The sequence below is a fragment of the Gorilla gorilla genome, chromosome 1 (assembly GCF_029281585.2).
Source record: "Gorilla gorilla gorilla isolate KB3781 chromosome 1, NHGRI_mGorGor1-v2.1_pri, whole genome shotgun sequence".
Lineage (NCBI taxonomy): Eukaryota > Metazoa > Chordata > Mammalia > Primates > Hominidae > Gorilla > Gorilla gorilla.
Genome location: NC_073224.2, coordinates 157,015,124 through 157,038,669, shown reverse-complemented (window position 1 = coordinate 157,038,669; position 23,546 = coordinate 157,015,124). Strand labels below are relative to the sequence as shown.

General features: G+C 39.0%; 1 long non-coding RNA gene across 1 annotated transcript in view; it reads left to right on the top strand.

Moving 5' to 3' along the window:
* Window positions 1–2,341: 2,341 nt before the first annotated feature.
* Window positions 2,342–23,546, top strand: part of LOC134758481 (uncharacterized) — a 44,916-nt gene continuing 23,711 nt past the window's right edge. Inside the window, exon 1 of the long non-coding RNA XR_010133693.1 lies at window positions 2,342–2,388. This is a non-coding gene — a long non-coding RNA (uncharacterized lncRNA). The remainder of the gene's footprint in view (window positions 2,389–23,546) is intronic.

The following is a 23,546-nucleotide window of genomic DNA, read 5'->3' as shown; positions in this document are numbered from 1 at the left end:
AATGAGTGACTCCAATGAAGCCATGTGAAGCTGAAAAACATCCCAATTGAATCCTGCCTGAATTCCTAATTCACAGTCTTGAGGAAAAAAATAAAAGCATTACCTGACACCCCAAATTAACCTATAAAATTATCTCAATAAAAAGCTATGACCATGTTTCGGGGTGGTTTTTTATATAGCAACAGAAACCCAAATTAGAGACTAAAATAGAAAGAGAACAATCTGCTGTTGGACATATAAATGGAGTAAGGAGATTAGCCTGACTACATTGCGGAGAAGAATAAAGTTGGGATATATAACGTCGGGCAAAACATTAGGATCTTGAAAACTAGGCAAAAGATACTCTGTGTTCTGAAGAACAGAGAGATACTTGTTACATAGCTAACTCTAAACATCATCATAGTTTTAGAGACAGAAAGAGTTAATTATATTCCCCATCTAGCTGCCTCGACTACAGATCCTTTGTTCCTGGAGACAGAAGGAAAAAGGGATCTCATGAGAAGGGCTCATTTCAGCAAAGACAGTGAAAATTTCCACGTTGTTGCATCTCCCAGAGAATGTGAAAGCTCCCCAAATCAAGCAGATGATCAAGAGTCCTTCCGATTCTTTGATTTTTTTTTTAGGAGAACAGCTTCCTTTTCCTAAAGTATTTCTCAAATGGCGTGACTAGAGCCCTCAGTATTCTGTTCTCTGTAGTTGCTTTTAGCTTGTCAATGGCCCTTTTAAGTGGGACATCTGGAACTGGACACCATACTCCTACTGTAATGTGGCCTGCATAGGGTGGAGGGTACTGTTACTCCCACAACCCTAGTTATTTAGCATGCCAGTTTTCCAAAAATATCTAAATATTGAAGGACAATATTAACGGGATATCTAAATATTAACTAAATAGCTAAATGCTGATAATAATAGGGAATACAGAATATCAGAAAACAATATATTCTGTACATATTTTAAAAATTGGTCTCATTATAAAGGTAGCTTAGTCTGCTTCATATAAGCCTGTTGATAATCATTTTATTCTTCAGTAGTGTTCAAACAGCATTCTTCCTAGCATGGTTATCCTCTCACAGCAGATTAATTTACTTCTTCCTTTCAGAGAAAAGTTACTTAATGCACAGCCCTTACATCATTTTCCTTCACTCCACCAAGAAATGTCTTTGAGTTGTTGTCAGGGTCTTTCCTAGTTTTCTCCTCCACCAATCCCTTAAATTTCACCTAGACTCTGCCCCGTTATGTGTACTGAGACAATCTAACAATCACACTCTTGCTTTTTCCATTTTGCTTTCTATATTGTCATTCTCTGCCACACCCACCAACACATTCTCTAACTCACTCATGGACCTTATTTCATCAGATGACCATGCCTTTTATCTTCATTTCTCCTTCACTGAAACCGTTTCCTTAGTTTAAAAGTATGTATTTCAGACCCAACTAAGCAATTCTTCAAAACACTAAATATCTGTCATCTTTGCCTAGAAATCTACACTTAGAGAAATTAAAAACATTTGTACTTGCTAGACCAAAAAGAATAAACAAAACCACACCTGGAATTGTGTTAATGTTAGAGAGAGCATTCAGATAAACGGACTGTCTTTTGTAGAGTTCTTTTCAAATAGAACATTAGTTAAGTAAGCTTTCTACCTAGAAAAAAATGCGTTTTTTAAGCACTCTATTTTTTTATAGCATTGTGTTTATAAAGGGTTATTATTATTTATTTATTTAGTGTCCAACCACAAACTCCTATTGAAAAGTGCCATTATGGCCATTTTAAAGATAAATAAATGGAAGATAAGAGAAATGACACTAAGGCCCAACTTTAGTCACAGGATGACTCAATGAAAAAGTGAAGAATAAACTCATTTTCTATTTAAGTTATCTCAAGCCCACCAACACAGGCGTGCTGGTATCAAACCATATTGCAGGAGGAGAGGGGTAATATCTTTCTAATTTGCTGATACACACTTCATTAAAAAAATACATTTGCAGTTATCCTTCCAATATTTCTATGCTGTAGAATTCATCATAGTTAATATGATGGTTAAGGCAGTATAATAAAAGAATCTGAAAATGTAATATAATCCTTATTATCACTATCAAAATACTTTGCATTTATTTACATGAAAGATGACATTACTCTACAAAATCATTTATATATGTGTTATTTCACTTACAGAAATATATTGTCTTTATAAAAATAAAGACGTATAGACATTTGGGACATGATTTTAAAAATACAATATTTAAATAAATTAGTTACAATATTTAAATAAATTGGTTAAAATTTTGAATAAGTTAAGGGCTATCCATTTAAGTATTTTTCTAACATAGGTCACAAATGAAGATTCTGAAAGAGAAGACAGGATCACTGAGAGAAACTGGGAAGAGGTAAATATGTGTTACAGAGGATACTTTACTAGAAAATGGATAAAGAAAAGAAATAACATGGTCCTTGAGAAGTTGTAAACATAAAGAACCACATCCTTTGGATATAATTGGTAGGAAATTTATTTATTTTATTTTATTTTTCCATAAGTTATTGGGGTACAGGTGGTATTTGGTTACATGAGTACGTTCTTTAGTGGTGATTTGTGAGATTTCGGTGCACTCATCATCTGAGGAGTATACACTGCACCATATTTGTAATCTTTTATTGCTCGCCCCTCTCCCACTATTCCCCCCAAGTCCCCAAAGTCCACTGTATCATTCTTATGCCTTTGCATCCTCATAAGCTTAGCTCCCACATATCAGTGAGAACATACGATATTTGGTTTTCCATTCCTGAGTTATGTCACTTAGAATAATAGTTTCCAGTCTCATCCAGGTCACTGCAAATGTTGTTAATTCATTCCTTTTTATGGCTGCATAGTATTCCATCATATATATATATATATATATATATATATATATGTTTATACATATATCACAGTTTCTTTATCCACTTGTTGATTGATGGGCATTTGGGTTGATTCCACAATTTTGCAACTGTGAATTGTGCTGCAATAAGCATGCAAGTATATTTTTCGAATAATAACTTTTTTTTCCTCTGGGTAGATACCCAGTAGTGGGACTGCTGGATCAAATGGTGGTCCTAGTTTTAGTTCTTTAAGGAATCTCCACACTGTTTTCCATGGTGGCTGTACTAGTTTACATTTGTGGTGGGAAATTTAGAATCACTACAGTGAAGAAGTTTCAAACACTGTTGCTGCGAATGCCATTCTTTCAAGTAAATAGCTTAACCTCGACAGAAGTCAATATTCCCCTTTAAATAAATATCTACTGGGCAGTTTATTTCATGTGAACATGAGAGCAGATAATGGTTTAAAAGTGGTTGAAATGTTGAATACCTAAAGTATTGAAAAGAAGCTATTGTAAGAAATGGCATCCCCTTTTACCATTTGGGTTTATTACGTTAGCCATCCATTCAGTATTGTTTAGTGAAGAGCATTGCCCAGTACTTAATTTTGTTTATTCATTCATTTATTTGCATTCACTCTAAGGTTTTCTTTCTGTTCATAATTTTGCATCTGTACCAATCAACCCAGTGTTTAGGTGAGAATCAGGGGTCAGCTTAGAAAGCTGAAATATTCTGCAATCTAGCTGGTTAGGCTCTAAGCATAGAACTGTCTAAGCACAGAACAACTCTTGAATAAAACACAGGTGAAATATAGACATATATAAGATTCACTAAGCATAGAACAACTCTTGAACAAAATGCAGGTGAAATATAAATAACATATAAGAACTTGCGCTCATATAGGATAGATATAAGAAAAAAGCTACAACAGCAGAGTGGAAGTATGCTTTTCAGTAAAGAGTCAGTATGATGTTAGTCATTTTTTACCATAGACAATTCCTCATTATCTCTTTGAATTCATCATTTCTTTGAATTTTTCCACATTACATGTATATGTGCACATGCATGCATGCAAACACCAAGCTAGTTATTATAAAGGTATGCTAAAATATACAAGGACTCAAACACCTTGTGTCCTCAATTTGAATATATCAGGAGAGACGAAAGGGGATGTTGATGAGGGCTCAAACCATGGATATTGTCCAAAGTGGACTTGTGATGAGCAGGAGAACCTAGAGCTTGTAGCATCAGGGGTCTGAGCTTGCTGGAAGTAAGTCAGTAACCTCTGAAATTTTGAATTAGACTATAAGCAGTAAGTTCGTTCTAGTGAGAATAGCCTTCATCAGAAAGCAGAAATCTTGTATTCTCCCATTCTGTTGCTGATCACTGTGTAACTCTGAGTAAGTCACTCAACTAGATTTCTGTCCTATCTAACTCATAAGGTTTTGACTCCTATGTATCACTGTACATTCCCCACATCCAACAGGTCACTCAGTACTGTCATTCATTCCTACATTTTATATTTGATGAGGGCAAGGCCTCCATATTGCAAATGAAGTGGCTGTAATGGTTGGCAATTAAATTAAAAAGGATAAAATGAGACAAGGATGTCTTAATTCACATTCAAAAATTGTTCTAAGAGCCAAGAAAAAAGCATTAATTGTAGCCACAGAAATAATTCACAGCACATACATAGGGCTCAGTTGTGGCAGAGATGGGACATGCCATTTAAAATAATTCAGAGCATCACTTTATTCATTCATTCATTCATACATTCAACATATAGCTTATTTAGTGTCTTCTATGTGGCATGCTTTGTTTATTCTTGGGAACGCTTTATTGAACAGAGCAAAGATTTCTGACCTCACTGCTTTTACATTCAAGAAGAGGGAGACAGAAAACAAACAATAAACATAATAAATAAGTTATTTAGTGTATTCATAGATAATAAGTGTTAGAGGGAAAAAGGAAATAAAGTAGGATAGGGAAAAGTGAATCAGGAGTATCAGGGTTTGCAGGAGGGAGTTAGATTGCCATATTAAATATTGAGGTTAAGGCAGCATCATTGAAGTGACATTTGAGCAGAAATTCAAAGAAAATTAAGGAATTAGCAGTGAATATGTCAGGCCTCTGAGCCCAAGCTAAGCCATCATATCCCCTGTGACCTGCACATACACATCCAGATGGCCAGTTCCTGCCTTAACTGATGATATTCCACCACAAAAGAAATGAAAATGGCCTGTTCCTGCCTTATCTGATGACATTATCTTGTGAAATTCCTTCTCCTGGCTCATCCTGGCTCAAAAGCTCTCCTACTGAGCACTTTGTGACCCCTACTCCTGCCCGACAGAGAACAACCCCCCTTGGACTGTAATTTTCCTTTACCTACCCAAATCTTATAAAACGGCCCCACCCCTACCTCCCTTTGCTGACTCTTTTCGGACTCAGCCCGCCTGCACCCAGGTGAAATAAACAGCCCTGTTGCTCACACAAAGCCTGTTTGGTGGTCTCTTCACACGGACACGCATGAAATTTGGTGCTGTGACTCGGATCGGGGGACCTCCCTTGGGAGATCAATCCCCTGTCCTCCTGCTCTTTGCTCTGTGAAAAAGATCCACCTACGACCTCGGGTCCTCAGACCCGCCAGCCCAAGGAACATCTCACCAATTTTAAATCGGGTAGGGGGCCTCTTCTTACTCTCTTCTCCAACCTCTCTCACTATCCCTCAATCACTTTCTCCTTTCAATCTTGGCGCCACCCTTCAATCTCTCCCTTCTCTTAATTTCAATTCCTTTCATTTTCTGGTAGAGACCAAGGAGACACGTTTTATCCGTGGACCCATAACTCTGGCGCCGGTCATGAACTCGGGAAGGCAGCCTTCCCTTGGTGTTTAATCATTGCAGGGACGCCTCTCTGATTATCACCCACGTTTCAGAGGTGTCTGACCACGCAGGGACGCCTGCCTTGGTCCTTCACCCTTAGCGGCAAGTCCCACTTTTCTGGCGGAGGGGCAAGAACCCTGACCCCTTCTCTCCCTGTCTCTACCCCTTCTCTGCTTTTCTGGGGGGCAAGAAATCCCCGATCCCTTATTTCCACACCCCAACCTCATCTCTGCACCCGGATCCCTTATTTCCATGCCCCGACCTCTTATCTCTGTGCCCCAATCCCTTATTTCCGTGCCCTGACCTCTTATCTCTGCACCCCGATCCCTTATTTCCATGCCCTGACCTCTTATCTCTGCACCCCGATCCCTTATTTCCATGCCCTGACCTCTTATCTCTGCACCCTGATCCCTTATTTCCACACCCCAACCCCTTATTTCCGCGTCCCTACCCCTTTCCCGCTTTTCTGGAGGGTAAGAACCCCCAAACCCCTTCCCTCCATGTCTCTACTCTCTCTTTTCTCTGGGCTTGCCTCCTTCACTATGGGCAACCTTCCACCCTCCATTCCTCCTTCTCCCTTAGCCTGTGTTCTCAAGAACTTAAAACCTCTTCAATTCACACCTGACCTAAAACCTAAATGCCTTATTTTCTTCTGCAACACTGCTTGGCCCCAGTACAAACTTGACAATGGCTCTAAATGGCCAGAAAATGGCACTTTCGATTTCTCTATCCTACAAGACCTAAATAATTTTTGTTGAAAAATGGACAAATGGTCTGAGGTGCCTTACATCCAGGCATTTTTCACACTTCATTCCCTCCTTAGTCTCTGTTCCCAATGTGATTCCTCCCAAATGCTCCTTCTTTCCCTCCCGCCTGTCCCCTCAGTTCCAACCCCAAGTGTCGCTGAGTCTTTCTAATCTTCCTTTTCTACAGACCCATCTGAACTCTCCCCTCCTCCCCAGGCTGAGCTAGGTCCCAATTCTTCCTCAGCCTCCGCTCCTCCACCCTATAATCCTTTTGTCACCTCCCCTCCTCACACTCGGTCTGGCTTACAGTTTCGTTCCTCAACTAGCCCTCCCCCACCTGCCCAGCAATTTCCTCTTAAACAGGTGGCTGGAGCTAAAGGCATAGTCAAGGTTAATGCTCCTTTTTCTTTATCTGACCTCTCCCAAATCAGTTAGTGTTTAGGCTCTTTTTCATCAAATATGAAAAACCCAGCCCAGTTCATGGCTCCTTTGGCAGCAACCCTGAGATGCTTTATAGCCCTAGATCCTAAAAGGTCAAAAGGCCGTCTTATTCTCAATATACATTTTATTACCCAATCTGCTCCTGACTTTAAATAAAGCTCCAAAAATTAAATTCCGGCCCTCAAACCCCACAACAGGACTTAATTAACCTCGCCTTCAAGGTGTACAATAATAGAAAAAAGTTGCAATTCCTTGCCTCCACTGGGAGACAAAACCCAGCCACATCTCCAGCACACAAGAACTTCCAAACACCTGAACCGCAGCAGCCAGGTGTTCCTCCAGAACCTCCTCCCCCAGGAGCTTGCTACAAGTGCCGGAAATCTGGCCACCAGGCCAAGGAATGCCTGCAGCCCAGGATTCCTCCTAAGCCGCACCCCATCTGTGTGCGACCCCACTGAAAATCGGACTGTTCAACTCACCTGGCAGCCACTCCCAGAGCCCCTGGAACTCTGGCCCAAGGCTCTCTGACTGACTCCTTCCCAGGTCTTCTTGGCTTAGCGGCTGAAGACTGACGCTGCCCAATTGCCTCGGAAGCCCCTAAACCATCATGGACGCCGAGCTTCGGGTAACTCTCACAGTGGAAGGTAAGCCCGTCCCCTTCTTAATCAATATGGAAGCTACCCACTCCACATTACCTTCTTTTCAAGGGCCTGTTTCCCTTGCCTCCATAACTGTTGTGGGTATTGATGGCCAAGCTTCTAAAGCTCTTAAAACTCCCCAACTCTGGTGCCAACTTACACTATATTCTTTTAAGCTCTCCTTTTTAGTTATCCCCACCTACCCAGTTCCCTTATTAGGCCGAGACACTTTAACTAAATTATCTGCTTCCCTGATTATTCCTGGGCTACAGCCACACCTCATTGCTGCCTTTTCCCCCAGTTCAAAGCCTCCTTCACATCTTCCACTTGTATCTCCCCACCTTAACCCACAAGTATAAGACACCCCTACTCCCTCCTTAGCGACCAATCATGCACCCCTTACCATCCCATTAAAACCTAATCACCCTTACCTCGCTCATTGCCAATATCCCATCCCACAGCACACTTTAAAAGGATTAAAGTCTGTTATCACTTGCCTGTTACAGCATGGCCTTTTAAAGCCTATAAACTCTCCTTACAATTCCCCCATTTAACCTGTCCTAAAACCAGACAAGGCTTACAGGTTAGTTCAGGATCTGCACCTTATCAACCAAATTGTTTTGCCTATCCACCCCGTGGTGCCAAACCCATATACTCTCCTATCCTCAATACCTCCCTCTACAACCTATTATTCTATTCTGGATCTCAGGCATGCTTTCTTTACTATTCCTTTGCACCCTTCATCCCAGCCTCTCTTCACTTTCACTTGGACTGACCCTGACACCCATTAGGCTCAGCATATTACCTGGGCTGTACTGCCGCAAGGCTTCACAGACAGCCCCCATTACTTCAGTCAAGCCCAAATTTCATCCTCATCTGTTACCTATCTCGGCATAATTCTCATTAAAACACACGTGCTCTCCCTGCTGATCATGTCCGACTAATCTCCCAAACCTCAATCCCTTACAAAACAACAACTCCTTTCCCTCCTAGGCATGGTTAGTGTGGTCAGAATTCTTACACAACAGCTGGGACCACACCTTATAGCCTTTCTGTCCAAACAACTTGACCTTACTGTTTTAGCCCTCATGTCTGCCTGCAGCGGCTGCCACTGCTTTAATACTTTTAGAGGCCCTAAAAATCACAAACTATGCTCAACTCACTCTCTACATTTCTCATAACTTCCAAAATCTATTTTCTTCCTCGTACCTGACACATACTTTCTGCTCCCCCGCTCCTTCAGCTGTACTCACTCTTCGTTGAGTCTCCCACAATTACCATTGTTCCTGGCACGGACTTCAATCTGGCCTCCCACATTATTCTGGATACCACACCTGACCCTCATGACTATCTCTCTGATCCACCTGACATTCACCCCGTTTACCCATATTTCCTTCTTTCCTGTTCCTCACCCTGATCACATTTAGTTTATTGATGGCAGTTCCATCAGGCCTAATTGCCACTCACCAGCAAAGGCAGGCTATGCTATAGTATCTTCCACATCTATCATTGAGGCTACCGTTCTGCCCGCACTCCACTACCTCTCAGCAAGCCGAACTAGTTGCCTTAATTCAAGCCCTCGCTCTTGCAAAAGGGCTACGCATCAATATTTATAGTGACTCTATGCCTTTCATATTCTGCACCACTATGCTGTTATACAGGCTGAAAGAGGTTTCCTCACTATGCAAGGGTCCTCCATCATTAATGCCTCTTTAATAAAAACTCTGCTCAAGACCGCTTTACTTCCAAAGGAAGCTGGAGTCATTCACTGCAAAAGCCATCAAAAGGCGTCAGATTCCATTGCTCTAGACAACACTTATGCTGATAAGGTGGCTAGACAAGCAGCTAGCTTTCTAACTTCTGTCCCTCACGCCAGTTTTTCTCCTTCACATCAGTCACTCCCACCTACTTCCCCGCTGAAACTTCCACCTATCAATCTCTTCCCACACAAGGCAAATGGTTCTCAGACCAAGGAAAATATCTCCTTCCAGCCTCATAGGCCCATTCTATTCTGTCATCATTTCATAACCTCTTCCATGTAGGTTACGAGCCGCTGGCCTGTCTCTTAGAACCTCTCATTTCCTTTCCATCCTGGAAATCTATCTTCAAGGAAATCACTTCTCAGTGTTCCATTTGCTATTCTACTACCCCTCAGGGATTGTTCAGGCCTCCTCCCTTTCCTACACATCAAGCTCGGGGATTTGTCCCTGCCCAGGACTGGCAAATTGACTTTACTCACATGCCCTGAGTCAGAAAACTAAAATACCTCTTAGTCTGGGTAGATGCTTTCACTGGATGGGTAGAGGCCTTTCCTACAGGGTCTAAGAAGGCCACCGCAGTCATTTTTTCCCTTCTGTCAGAAATAATTCCTCAGTTTGGCCTTCCCACCTCTATACAATCCGATAGCGGACCGGCCTTTATTAGCCAAATCAGCCAAGCATTTTTTCAAGGTTTTGGAAATTCAGTGAAACCTTTATATCCCTTACGGTCCTTAGTCTTCAGGAAAGGTAGAACGGACTAATGGTCTTTTAAAAACACACCTCACCAAGCTCAGCCACCAACTTAAAAAGGACTGGACAATACTTTTACCACTTTCCCTTCTCAGAATTCAGGCCTGTCCTCGGAATGCTACAGGGTACAGCCCATTTGAGCTCCTGTATGGACGCTCCTTTTTACTAAGCCCCAGTCTCATTCCAGACACCAGAACAACTTGGACTGTGCCCCAAAAAACTTGTCATCCCTACTATTTTCTGTCTAGTCATACTCCCATTCTCCGTTCTGAACTACTCATACATGCCCTGCTCTTGTTTACACTGCCGGTTTACACGGTTTCTCCAAGCCATCACAGCTGATATCTCCTGGTGCTATCCCCAAACTGCCACTCTTAACTCTTGAAGTAAATAAATAATCTTTGCTGGCAGGACTACGCTGAATCTCCTTAGGCACTCTCTAATCAGATGTCCTGGGTCCTCCCAATTCTTAGACCTTTAATATCTGTTTTTCTCCTTCTCTTATTCCGTTTAGTTTTTCAATTCATATAAAACCGTATCCAGGCCATCACCAATAATTCTAAATGACAAATGTTTCTTCTAACAACCCCACAATATCACCCCTTACCACAAAATCTTCCTTCAGCTTAATCTCTCCCACTCTAGGTTCCCACACCGCCCCTAATCCAGCTCGAAGCAGCCCTGAGAAACATCGCCCATTATCTCTCCATACCATCCCCCAAAATTTTCGCCATCCCACCACTTTACCACTATTTCATTTTATTTTTCATGTTAATATAAGAAGACAGGAATGTCAGGCCTCTGAGCCCAAGCTAAGCCATCATATCCCTTGTGACCTGCACGTACACATCCAGATGGCTGGTTCCTGCCTTAACTGATGACATTCCACCACATAAGAAATGAAAATGGCCTGTTCCTGCCTTAACTGATGACATTATCTTGTGAAATTCCTTCTCCTGGCTCATCCTGGCTCAAAAGCTCCCCTACTGAGCACCTTGTGACCCCCCACTCCTGCCCGCTAGAGAACAACCCGCCTTGGACTGTGATTTTCCTTTACCTACCCAAATCTGATAAAACGGCCCCACCCCTATCTCCCTTCGCTGACTCTGTTTTTGGGCTCAGCCCGCCTGCACCCAGGTGAAATAAACAGCCTTGTTGCTCACACAAAGCCTGTTTGGTGGTCTCTTCACATAGACGCACATGAGAGAATATATATGGAAAGAGAGTATTCCAAGCAAAAAAACATAATGAGAGCACATCTTTTGAGGTGATAGTCTGGTCATCAAATTTAAGGAAAAGTAAGGAGAGCTTATAGCTGTAGTAGAAAGTAAGCAAGGAGAGCATATTATGAGCTGAGGGCAGGAGGTAACTGGATTCAGGTACAGGGGAAGGGGCAATTTAATACTTTTAAAGAAATTTGATTTTTAGTCTGGAGGAAAATGAAAATGGAAGCCATTGTGATGGTTTTGAGCAGAGAAATGATATGATCCATCTTAAACGCTAAAAGCAGCACTCTGTCTACTGTATTGAGAACAGAATGTCAGAAGAAAAGGGTGAATCCAATTAGAAGGATATGCTGGATGTATGCAAATTATGAGAGAAAAGTAAGAGTCAAGGGTTAGTAATAATCATGATAATAATTGGATATAATAGTATAATAATAATAATAATTTTTATGCTAAGCAATTGGATGGAGTTTTCATCAATTGAGATGTGGAAGGTTGCAGGTGAAACCACCTGGTGTTTAGTTTGGGGCATACTGATTTTGAGATGTCCATTAGACATTCAAGTAGGTAGTTAACTAGAGAGGGGTACAAATATGGTATTTAGGATAAAAGCTAGGGCTGGAGATATAAATTTGTGAGTTGTTGCCATATGGGTTATATTTAAATTCATGTGATTGGACGAGACCACCAAAGACATGAATAGAGAGTGAAGAGACCAAAAACAATGTGGGAGTCTTCCCAACTTTAAGAGACTGGGGAGAAGAATAGTATGCTTAAGCAAGATTGAGAAAGAGAAACCAGTGAGAAAGAATGAACATCAAGGCATTGGGTGTTATTAAATGAAAATGAGAAAAGATCTATCAAGGAGGTAGGATTGTTGCTGAGAGTGGCTGTTGATTGGTGGTAAACATGAAGAGAGTAGTGTTGATGGCGTGAGGGAGGCAAAGGCTTGACTTGAGTGGATTTAAAAGACAATGGGAAGAGAGAATTAGAAACTACAAGAATAGGTCATTCCCTCAGAGTTTTTCTACAAATACAACTAAGTAATAAATGGATAAGAGACAGGGAAAGTAGAGCAAGTAAACTTCTTTAAGAACTTAGACATATCTATATATTTATGTACATCTATTTCAACGAAAAGGAGAAAGAGAGAAAAATATTAACATAAGAAGAAGAGGGAAGTATTGCTGGAGTGATATTCAAAGAATTCAAGGAGTTCCTGGAATGACATCCTTAAACAAGCAAGAGGAAATGGTATCTTTGTAAAAGTGGAGGGATTGGCTTTAGATAGATGGAGATAAGATTAAAGCCCATTGTTTACTGCCCTATACAGTTCCTATTTTATAACATACCCATGAATATCATTGGGTGATTAAACACTTACCGAGGAAACAGAATGTGTTTGTCTATATTATGGATATGGTTTTTATTATGATTGTAAGGATGGAATTGAGAACATTTTGGAAAGTCAGAAAGGAGTAACCTGTTGCCAGCAATGGCAAAGTGGGCATTAAGACAGATTCTATACCCTTTGAATTGTTTATATCTTCATATTAATTTCTTGTTCACATGACCACTAAATGCAAAAGGGTCTTGAAGCTAATTTAACATTGCCTTAATCCATGGATTATATTCCATTCTCAAGTCACCACTAATTGAGGTTGGACTGTCAAAAGGGCATTGAATTAAGCTCCAAACATCTAGAATTAGCAACTTTTTAAGAATGAGAATATGTTATTGAATATAGGCCTCAGAATGGTTTCATTGAATGAGGCTGTTCAATTAGCTATCATGTGGTGGAGACATTCCCTTGGCATTTAATCATTTTTCTTTCTTCCAATTTTTTTTCATTCTAGTATTCTGTCCCTCTACTCTCCTACTATAATCCATTCATGAAAACATAGTCAATTTAATTTTCCTAAATTAGCAGAAGCTCTTTCATGTCACTATTTGTTTGTTTAAGGCATTTAAAAGTTCACCATTTCTTAGAGAATTAAATTCCAATTGCCTTGATTTGGTAGCCTTTGTCATCTTCACCATCACTTAATCCAAGCTGCCAGTTTATCTTGTTGTGATAGCCTGAAAATTATTCCATCTTGTGCACATCATATACCACTGTACAATCCATTTTTACATTTACCACTGTATCCATTATCTATAGTTATATTTATGCTGCCTAACATAACCACAAATCCTAGTGGCTTAAAATATTAAATATTTATTTAGTTCACAAATCTGTGGATTAATTGGGCAGTCTTCTGGGACTCACCTGAGGAATTCTGCTGATGTGAAGAGAGGGCTTAGCAGGATTTACTTACCATTTATAAATGAGCTAGACTGCTTGGCTGATCTTGGCTGGGCTGTCCCAGGTGTCTGGCTAGTGGCTGGGTAAACTGGAAGGGGCTGAGTTGATAAAAATGCTCTGCTCCACATTTTCTCATTCAGCAGGGTAGCCCCATGCAGATTCTTCTGGTGGAGGAAAAGAAAGTAGCAGCCTGGATGTGCTTTTCTGAGTCTCTGCCTGGGTCCAGTTTGTTACTGCCCTACTGGCCAAAGAAAGTCACATGGCAAGTGGAGTCATTATGGTAAAGCACTAGAAAAAGGGCATGGATTTATAAAGGTGTGATAAATTGGGGTCATTAATGCAATGAAACTACTAAAAAGACCTATTATTATTTTTTTTTTATTTTTTTTTTTTTTGAGATAAGGTCTCACTCTTGTCACCCAGGCTGGAGTGCAGTGGTGCAGTCATGGCTCACTGCACTCTTGACCTCTCCTGGGGCTTAGTCTATCCTTCAGCCTCAGCCTCTGAGTAGCTGGGACCACAGGCCAGCACCACCATACCTGACTGATTTTTGTATTTTTTTTATAGAGATGGGCTTTCTCCATGTTGCCTAGGCAGGTCTTAAACTCCTGAGCTTTAGCCATTCACTCACCTTGGCTTCCCAAAGTGTTGGGACTACAGGTGTGAGCCATTGTACCTGACCTTAACTTCTTAATATGTGCTAATATAGTCTCTGGTTCAAAGCCCCATCTCACACAGTTTTTCCCCCTAGCTGTTGAGACATCATTTTCTTTGGCCCATTTATTTAGCCTGATTCCTATTTGTCCTTTATTTCAGCTCAAATATCAGTTTGTATAGGAAACTCTGATTTGCTAGTCTAGGTCAGAAGCTTTTCTCATAACCCTTCATAGAATCATGTTCTTGTCACAGAGCACTTGACTTGGGTTTAATTATAGTGTAATTATTTGATTAATTTCTGTGTTCCCACTCCACTAATACCACTATAAGAACAAGAACTTTGACATCTCTTTGTAGCACCTAGTATCCAGTATTATGCGTGGCCCATAAGAAATGTTTAATAAATGTTTATTGAATGATATTACTTACTCTGAATTTTCCTGGTTATTCTTTCTCTTTTCATTTTCCTTTTCTTGAGAAATCTTATCTATTCTGTAAAATTTATTAGCAAATTTTTAATGGGAAACTGTCATCTATCTTTCCATGTACCTAATACATTCACTATTTTCCTTTCTTGTTTGCCTTTTCTCTTAGACCTTCAGTTAGACGTTTTTCCTAAGTCCCTGGTCTCTCAGCAGTTGTTTCCTTTGTTAAATAGCAAAATTGAAATATGAAATTATTAATAGTTGTCATTTCTCTGGCCACACCCTCCTCATTCTGTTGTGGTCTTTGAAAAGGGAGCAATAACATACAAATTAATCCTGTGAATTAGAGATATGCTACCATATCTTCCCTAGAGAGATGTCTACTCTAGTAATGGAACATTAGACTTGGAATCTGGAGATGTGGTGTAAATGACCTGTTGGTCCCTGCCTGGGTCATTTTTACCTCTTTAGGTTCAGTCCTATTATAACATTTAGAGAAGACATAATGTCAGATGAAGTCTAATACTCTCACTAACTTTAAGAAAAATTTTCAAGCAGTGTTTTGGTGATCTCATATCACATTTCCTCTGTGTTCTTCCTTAAATGGCTGCATATTTCTCTGATTAAACTTACTCTGCTATGTTGCATAAAATGCCTGGCTTCCAGATTCAATCATGATTTCTTTTTATCATTAAGAACCCTGTCTTCTTCCTGGTGCTTGGCACAATTAATTGCTGAAAATTTTTAAGCTCAGTGAAGACTTCCATCCAATTCTCATTTGTGCTTGTACATTTCAGGGCACATATTTTCAGAGAACTCCCTTGTGCAGAGGCTATTGCCTTAGGTATAAGTTAGACACATTGGAGACTGCAACTGGGAGCTGTTAACTCTCATTCATTAGTCCTTCCTTGAGCGTGATAAAGTTATATTGAATAGGTGTCTTGACATGCTAATTTGAGAAAGGAATGCAAATGTAAAATGCAAAAATATAAAGAGCATTTTGAATTTATAAATTTGTCTTTTGGAATCACATACCTTGGAAAGAATGCCCTGAAAATCAAATTTCCTAATATTTAGCATATACTAAAGTGATGGAGAGAATGTTAATATCAGATTGTGAGAGTTCCAGTTATTGAAGCCATCCACCAATAACTCTACTGAAGTAATGTCAAGGAATCCCAAGGGAGTGCCAGTGAAAAAAGAGTTTATTATGGAAAAACTAATGGGCCGTTTTCTGTAGCTGCTCCTGCTGTTGCTACTATGATGGGTAACATACACCAAGTAAAATATCCTTCTCATATGTTTAACCACACATTTTCACCCGAGGGAAATAGAATGGGCTTCATCTCTGTTAAATGTGTTTGGTTGCTTTGGGATATTCCCTCTCCTTGTGTTTTTTTCTATCGCTGTTTTATTTTTAATAAAAATATTTTATAGCATTCATGCAAAAAACAATTCAATAGTATCTTTTTTTCATAAATAACTTATGTTAGGAATAGAGTTAAATGGCTCTCCTGTGACCTCCATCTTGTTATGATCCATAGGTCCTTACAATTTTGCCTTCAGGGTGTTATGTTAGGATAATGAATCCAATGCTTACCCTGGTTAGATGGCCAGTTCTGGTGGTGCAAGCTGAGTGTGCACTGTCTTTTAACTTGTTCCCAAGAAAAGGTGTTTGATGATAGCCAGTCTTTGCTGCATGCATGGGAAGTTATGCTGGTTTGGAAAAGCTTAAACTTTTGCATGTGTTCTCCGTTAGCCATACTTTTATGTTAAGAAAATAATTTCTTCAGGAGTCCATCTTAGCCTTGATTTTTCAAGGATAATAAAGAGTTAAGAAATCTGAATCTCTTAGACCCTGAAAATGAATATTATTTTCCTAAACATATTGCACAAATTTTTGCAGATATGTGTGGTGAGGGGAATGTATCACAATAGAAAGCACGGGCATTTGTAATTCTGCAGAGAATGAATTAGAACATCAAATCTCTACTGAAGCTATTTCTGTTCCATTCTGTGCCTGTTTCACAGACTGTCCCAATTCTCTAAAGAACAATCAATGAGTCTACTTTAACATATAAAATTATGGAACCTGGGTCCCATTTTGTAAAAGAAAAAAATAACTTTATAAAGATCCATGTTTTCTTTGGAGAAAAAGGACAAATGCATCATTTCCACTTCCAAGTTACTTCATCTTGACAAATGTAATTCCAGTCCTTGCCCCTGCAGAGTTAGCAGCTGATTAGACTAATATAACACATAAAACCCACAAAATTTACTGCAGATAAATTTTAAACCAAGTTTCCAGTAGAGAACTTTGACAATTGTCCCAAATGCATTAGAACTCAGATGTTCTAGAATATCATTTGAAATCAAGATTGATAGGTACGTTATTTATAACTCATTCTCCTTAAGAATTTTAATTTGTGTAAAGTATTTCACTCTCAAGTTCAGCCAATACAGAATTCAGGAGTCATTTGGCTTTGCAGTGTTGATTCCATTTTTTTTTTTTCCTACAGTTCTTTCATGGTTGCTTCTATGTTCAATTCCATAAAGTTTTTTACTTATGGTATATTTCCCTGGCTTAATTCTCCTTTCTGTCTCCATGGATCACGGTGTTTCACAGAATTGCAGAAGAGAAAAAGACTCACCACCAGATTTTCCACTCAAACTGAAAGATAAAGTCAAGTTCCAATAGAAAATTCCTTAATCAAAGTTGTCAGCTTTCATATGGTCACTAACTTTAATACAGTCAAGTGGATATATATATGAAATGTTGTCAAGAGCAAATTTAGGGTCCTGTTACATAGAAAAACACTATGGATCACAGATTATTCTCATTTCTTCCATAGAAGTAAAAATAATATAAATAATAATAAGAACTATGTACCATTTATTATGTGCTAATTATAGCATCATTGTGCTGAGTGCTTCACTCAAGGTGATACTTGAGATTGTTCAGTTATTTACATTTCATGGTAATTCTAAGATATCCTATCCCAGGTCATATAGCCTTTAAGTTGTTTAATGTGGAAATTAATGCCAAATCCATTTCCGTTTTCCATCAAGGCCTGTATTCCTAACCATTCTGCAATACTACTCATCTAAATCATGATGATGCTTTTATCTAATGATAAATGACTTTGGAACTCAGGAGCTTCAAACTTATGATTTCATATGAATCTGTGACGAATCCCCTCTAAGGGTTTCTCTGAATGTAGCCTCTGCCAGGATAGAGGATCAAACTAAGTTGTCTGTACAATATGACAAGTCGATTTGCCCCAGACACTATTGTTAGTGTTCTGAGTATTGAAACAACTTACTCTTCAGGATTGTCCCTGAGTAAAACACAATAGAATAAAATTTAGAATTGGTTCTTTGTAACTTCTATTTTCTGAACTTCTGGTAGATTCATGCCCTAAATCATCAGACAGCTTTATAGTCTACTCTTCTAGGAGAACTGTGTACCTTTGAAACTGTACCCTCCTGGGGTCCCAAGCCAAAAGTAAAAAAGACAGGACTCAGTCTAATACCATCGTGATAGTAAATTATGCAACACCTCAATCCCGACACAAAGTTTATAAAGATAAATCTTTTGTTCACCTTCCTATATCTTCTTTAAAGCCTCCAAATTCAGTTCTCTCTACTCACCTAAATAAGCCACATCCAATAAATGGTAGCTGAGTAATTTTCAGGGTAAATGAAAACAATAAAGCTTCAAGTGCATGGAATAATTCCTTATTCCTAGGTCTTATCATGCTCTGGCAAGTTCTAGTCCAGTCATAGTATTAAGAATTATCTCTAAGGTGAGGTACATGCATATAATCCAAGGTGGATGCAAAATGATCCTCTGAATAATAGTAAGAAAATTTTAGGACTTCTTATTATATTAATTTTACCTCAATCTTTAAATATTTTATTTTAGGGAAAGTTTCAAAAAATAAATGATATAAAAGTGTAGTGGTACATTTATGTTACATATAAATACCCAAGTAATAGGCTCAACATATCTGGAGACTCCTGGTCTATACCACAATAATTAAGCTAAAGGAATTCTAGGTAGAAAGTATGCAGCCACTTATTATGATACTACAAATTTATAAATATTGATGCACCAAGTATCCAAAATTATGAAAATACTATATTCTAAAGAGGGGGCTACAACTCCTGATTTTACGTACTAATTTTCGATTGGGAAGTAAAAATAATACCTCTAAAGGTAAGGCCTCTAGGTTTTTTTTTTTTTTTTTTTTTTTGAGATAAGAAAAAATGCAGAATGAGATTTTCCATCTACATAGCTTAAAAAGACAAGGGAGTGGAACAGACTTGTTATACCTTAAAACAGTATTTCCAAGGAAGTACTCTTCAATGCTATTAGGCTTTCTAGAGGAAGAGGGGGGTTTGTTAAACAGGTTTCTTTCCTAGAAGAATTATTAGAGCTCCTAATAGGAGACTCTAATAGGCACTATCTAAGAGGCAGACAAACTTATTTGACCATTGCATCATTTTTGAGAAGCACTTCCTCGAATGAACCTGTTTTTGAATGTACTTGGAAAATGCTGACTAAAATAAATTGCAGTTTTCTGCCTAGGGCCCAAAGCTCTACCCATTAAATTAGTGTCCATCCCTGTTCAAGTTAATTCCACTTTAATTTTTGCCTTACCAAGAGTCAGGGTATTCTCTCTCTTTTCCCTTCTACCTTACTCCTCTTATATTCAATATATATGTTTTGAGTTCTTTCCATTTATCCAGTACTGTGCTAAGTATAAAGACAAAATTATAAAAATACATAATCTTTATTCTAGACATTATACACATACTTATTCACAATTATTATAAATCAGAAGTTATAAATAGGTTTCAGAGGGAAACTGTGCTTGGTTTGGCGCATTAGGGAAGCATCCATGAGATGATATTTCTGCTGAGATATGAACGATGAGTTGGAAATGGACATTTGAAAAGCAAGGGAGCTCCTAAAATAAAGGAAATAAATATACAAATGCTCTGAGTGTAGGAGAGATTTGTTCATCATCACCATTAGATTAGCAGGGTAGTGTGGCTGGAGCAGAGTGGATGGGATAGAAAGCTTATATGCATGGAGTGGCAGAGTCAAGGAGGAAGCAGATTACACAGGGCCTTGAGAGCCATGTCAGGGCTTTGGGATTTTAATCTAAAGCAACCGAAAATTATGAAAAGGTTTTAAGTAGCGAGTGACAAGATCAGAATTCTCCTTGAAATGATCACTCTGGATATTTTGTAGATGATGAATTGGAAAGAGACAAAAAAAAAAAAAAAGTCATTTCCATATCCTTCTAGATAAACCCTGCAAGGACAGGTATATTTTTCCTTCACAAAGATACCCTAAACGTTTATGACAGTGCTTGGTACTTGGCAGAAGCCCCACAAATATTTGCTAAATAAAGGAATGAAGGTATGCATCCAGCTAAGACCCTATTTTAGCAATTCAGGTGAAAGGTGTTGGTACATTGGACTTGAAGGTGACAGTGTAGCAATACAATTTTGGTGATTAACCATTGGCTTCACCTCCCATTACTTTCAATATATGTATTTTCATGTGAGGGACTCTTTTGATGGAATATTAGATATTAGCCAGAAATTGACAATATACAGATTTTGGAGACATGAGGAATTACTAGCAGGTCCTGCACATCATAGGCAGCTGTCTACTTTGCCCATGAACTTATATAGCAATGTTTAGGTAACTTTTCAATTCCTCATTTTTAATATATAGTCATATCACGATTCCAAGCTCATTTGAACTTTACATATGTCAAGATTAAAACAACCATAGAACCTGTTAGGAATTTCATTGATTATTTTAAATATATACAGTTTTGAAGACCCAGCTTAATTATTGTTCCGAATAGGTATTTATGTTACCCATAGAATTTACACAAAAAAATAGAATTTTAAATTATGCTCCAAATGAAAATGAGAAAAGTGCTTGTTATAGGTTGAATTGTGACCTTCCAGTTCATATGTTGAAGTCTTAACCCCTCTACTTACAAATGTGACCTTGTATAGAAATAGAATCTTTATAGAATTAATCAAGCTAAAATAAGGGCATTAAGGTGGGTCCCAATCCAACATGACTTGTGTCCATGTAAAAAGGGGAAATTTAGGGACAGCCACATATGCAGGGAGAATGACATGTAAGTATGAAAATCTACAAACCAGAATGACCTAGAACAGATCCTTCCCTCACAGCCCTAAAAAGGAACCGATCCTACCAATCCTTTGATTTCAGACTTTTAGCCTCGAGAACTGAGAGTCATTAAATTTCCAACAGTTTCCAGTACTTTGTTTTGGCAGCCATAGCAAACTAATGTAATGCCTATAAACACCAGCAACTTTATTAAGATTCTATTAACTGTTCTTTATATTCTTTATTCTGGTTGAGTCTGCCAAATTTAGCAACACATGCTGGTTGCTACTGCGGATGGTGATTGGTTCTGTTGTTTATAAAGACAAGCAAATTGTATTTAAATCTTTTAAAGTTGGAAAAAGGTGGAAAGCAGGAATAGCAACTGCAGTTTTAGTCAAGTCCTGTTTCTGACTCTATTATTGTTGGAACTAGAAGGAGTATTTTTTTATTGAGAAGCCATCTGTTTTTCTGTGTGATTATTTAGAATAAATAATATTGGCAAGGCCACTTCAGCTTTAGTTTGAGATGGTGCAAATGTCATATGAATTCTTAGCATTTTGCTTTTCTCAAACATGTTTTCTTCACTTTAATGATGAATACACCTGCTTCATTTTATTTATAAAGAAGTCATTCTCTTCACTATGACTGAGCCACCACTTTTAAATACACAGTCAGTCCTCCATATGTGCCACTTCTGCATTCTCAGATTCAACCATCAGAAGCTGAAAGATATTTGGGAAAAAAACAATGAAAAATAATACAATTTAAAAAATACAAATGAGGAAACAATACCGTATAAGAATTATTTACATAGCATTTACCTTTTTTTAGGTATTATAAGTCATCTAGAGATGATTTAAAGTATATAATAGGATGTGCGTAGGTTATATGCAAATACTATACCACTTTATTTCAGAGATTTGAGCATCCACGGATTTTGGTAACCTCAGGGGTTCAGGAGCCAATCTCCTGTGGATATGAAGGGTCAACTGTATATTATAATTAATGGCTGAAATAATGTGAATAAACATTCAAATTTATTTCTTTATATTCTTTTTTGAAATTGAAGGATATAAAAATTAAATAATATTAATACACAAAGATTTAAAGGTATCTTGAATTTAATGTTATTAAATTCTCCAAAGTCTAATGCCATGCAAATCATATTTGTATTTATCCTCAATATTTTTTCTTGACCAGTAGGTTCAATATTTTTAATACTTTTTTCCAGATTTTACACTTTAATTTTAAAAATCATTGTCAATGCAGACACGACAAAAAACTAGTCCCAAAGTTATAGTTCCTCAGCTTCTGAAATATTTGCATATTGGTTTCTTTTTATCATTTTCAGGGCTTGGAGCTCAGATAAATTCTGCTATGTCAACACATATTTATAGATTGTTCAGAATCACAGTACATGTGATAAAAATTACAAACAAAACTGAAGATGTAACTCTTACTCTAATAAACAGGGAATGTTTTATAGAATAAATTGAACTTACATTAAAGTCAAAAGAAAGCATGTGTGAATGTGTGCCTGAGTGCGTGTGCACACATGCTAAAGGAACAGCGTGAGCCAAGGCACAGAGTCATAGTGAGTACATTTTAAGTGAAGATAAGTAGACTTGATTGGAACACAGATTTGATGTTGATGACTTGAGTTACCTTAGATTATGTAGGTAAGGAGTGATTACTGGAGGCCTCAAATGCCAGTAATAGAGATGCTTTCATTATGGGTTGAATTGTGACCTCCCAGTTGTGCCTGAGACTGATGAATAACAGGGGCTATTACAGAGGATCTAGAGCCTGGCTTCCCATCCTAGCTCAGCGTTTACTGCTCTTTGCATTCCAAGCTTTTACACTGTTTTATTTTTATAGTGATACAAGAGTGCCGGGAAGGGAAGGGCGTGGTCCCTTTAAATGATATGGAGGGGGGAAGGGAAGTGTTGGGCAGAGGAGGGCCCTGGCTAGGGCTCTACCCCCACGGACCTAGGTGAGGACAGGCAGAAATGTTGCATTTTCCAAGACCGCTCTGGCCCACCGCAATCCCATCCTGGGCCTATAAAAACCTGAGACCCTAGCAAGGCAGAGACAGAAGCTGCTGTATGGCGAGAGGAACACATCGGTGGAAAAAGATAAGTGGCCGGACATTGAGAGGATGTTGAGGGAAGCACACCAATGGAAGAGCACACTGACTGACGCCGGCAGGAGGCCAGGCGGTCCTCTAGCAGGACTAGGTGGAGTTTGGCCTGGGGAAGTCTTAGGAGAGTCAGGGGCCACTGAGCAGCCCAACTCCAGGGGAAAACCATCTCCCTTCTGGCTCCCCCATCGGCTGAGAGCTACTTCCACTCAATAAAACTTCACATTCATTCTCCAAGCCCACGTGTGATCCGATTCTTCCGGTACACAAAGGCAAGAACCCAGGATACAGAAAGCCCTCTGTCCTTGGGATAAGGTAGAGGGTCTAATCTAGCTGGTTAACACAAGCCGCCTATAGACAGCAAACTAAAAGAGTACCCTGTAACACACACCCACTGGGGCTTCAGCTGTAGACACTCACCTCTAGACACTGCCGTGGGGTCAGAGCCCCACAGCCTGCCGGTCTGTATGCTCCCCTAGAGGTTTGAGCAGTGAGGCATGGAAGAAGTGAGCCACACCCCCATCACCAGCCCTGTGAGGGGAACAAGGGAACC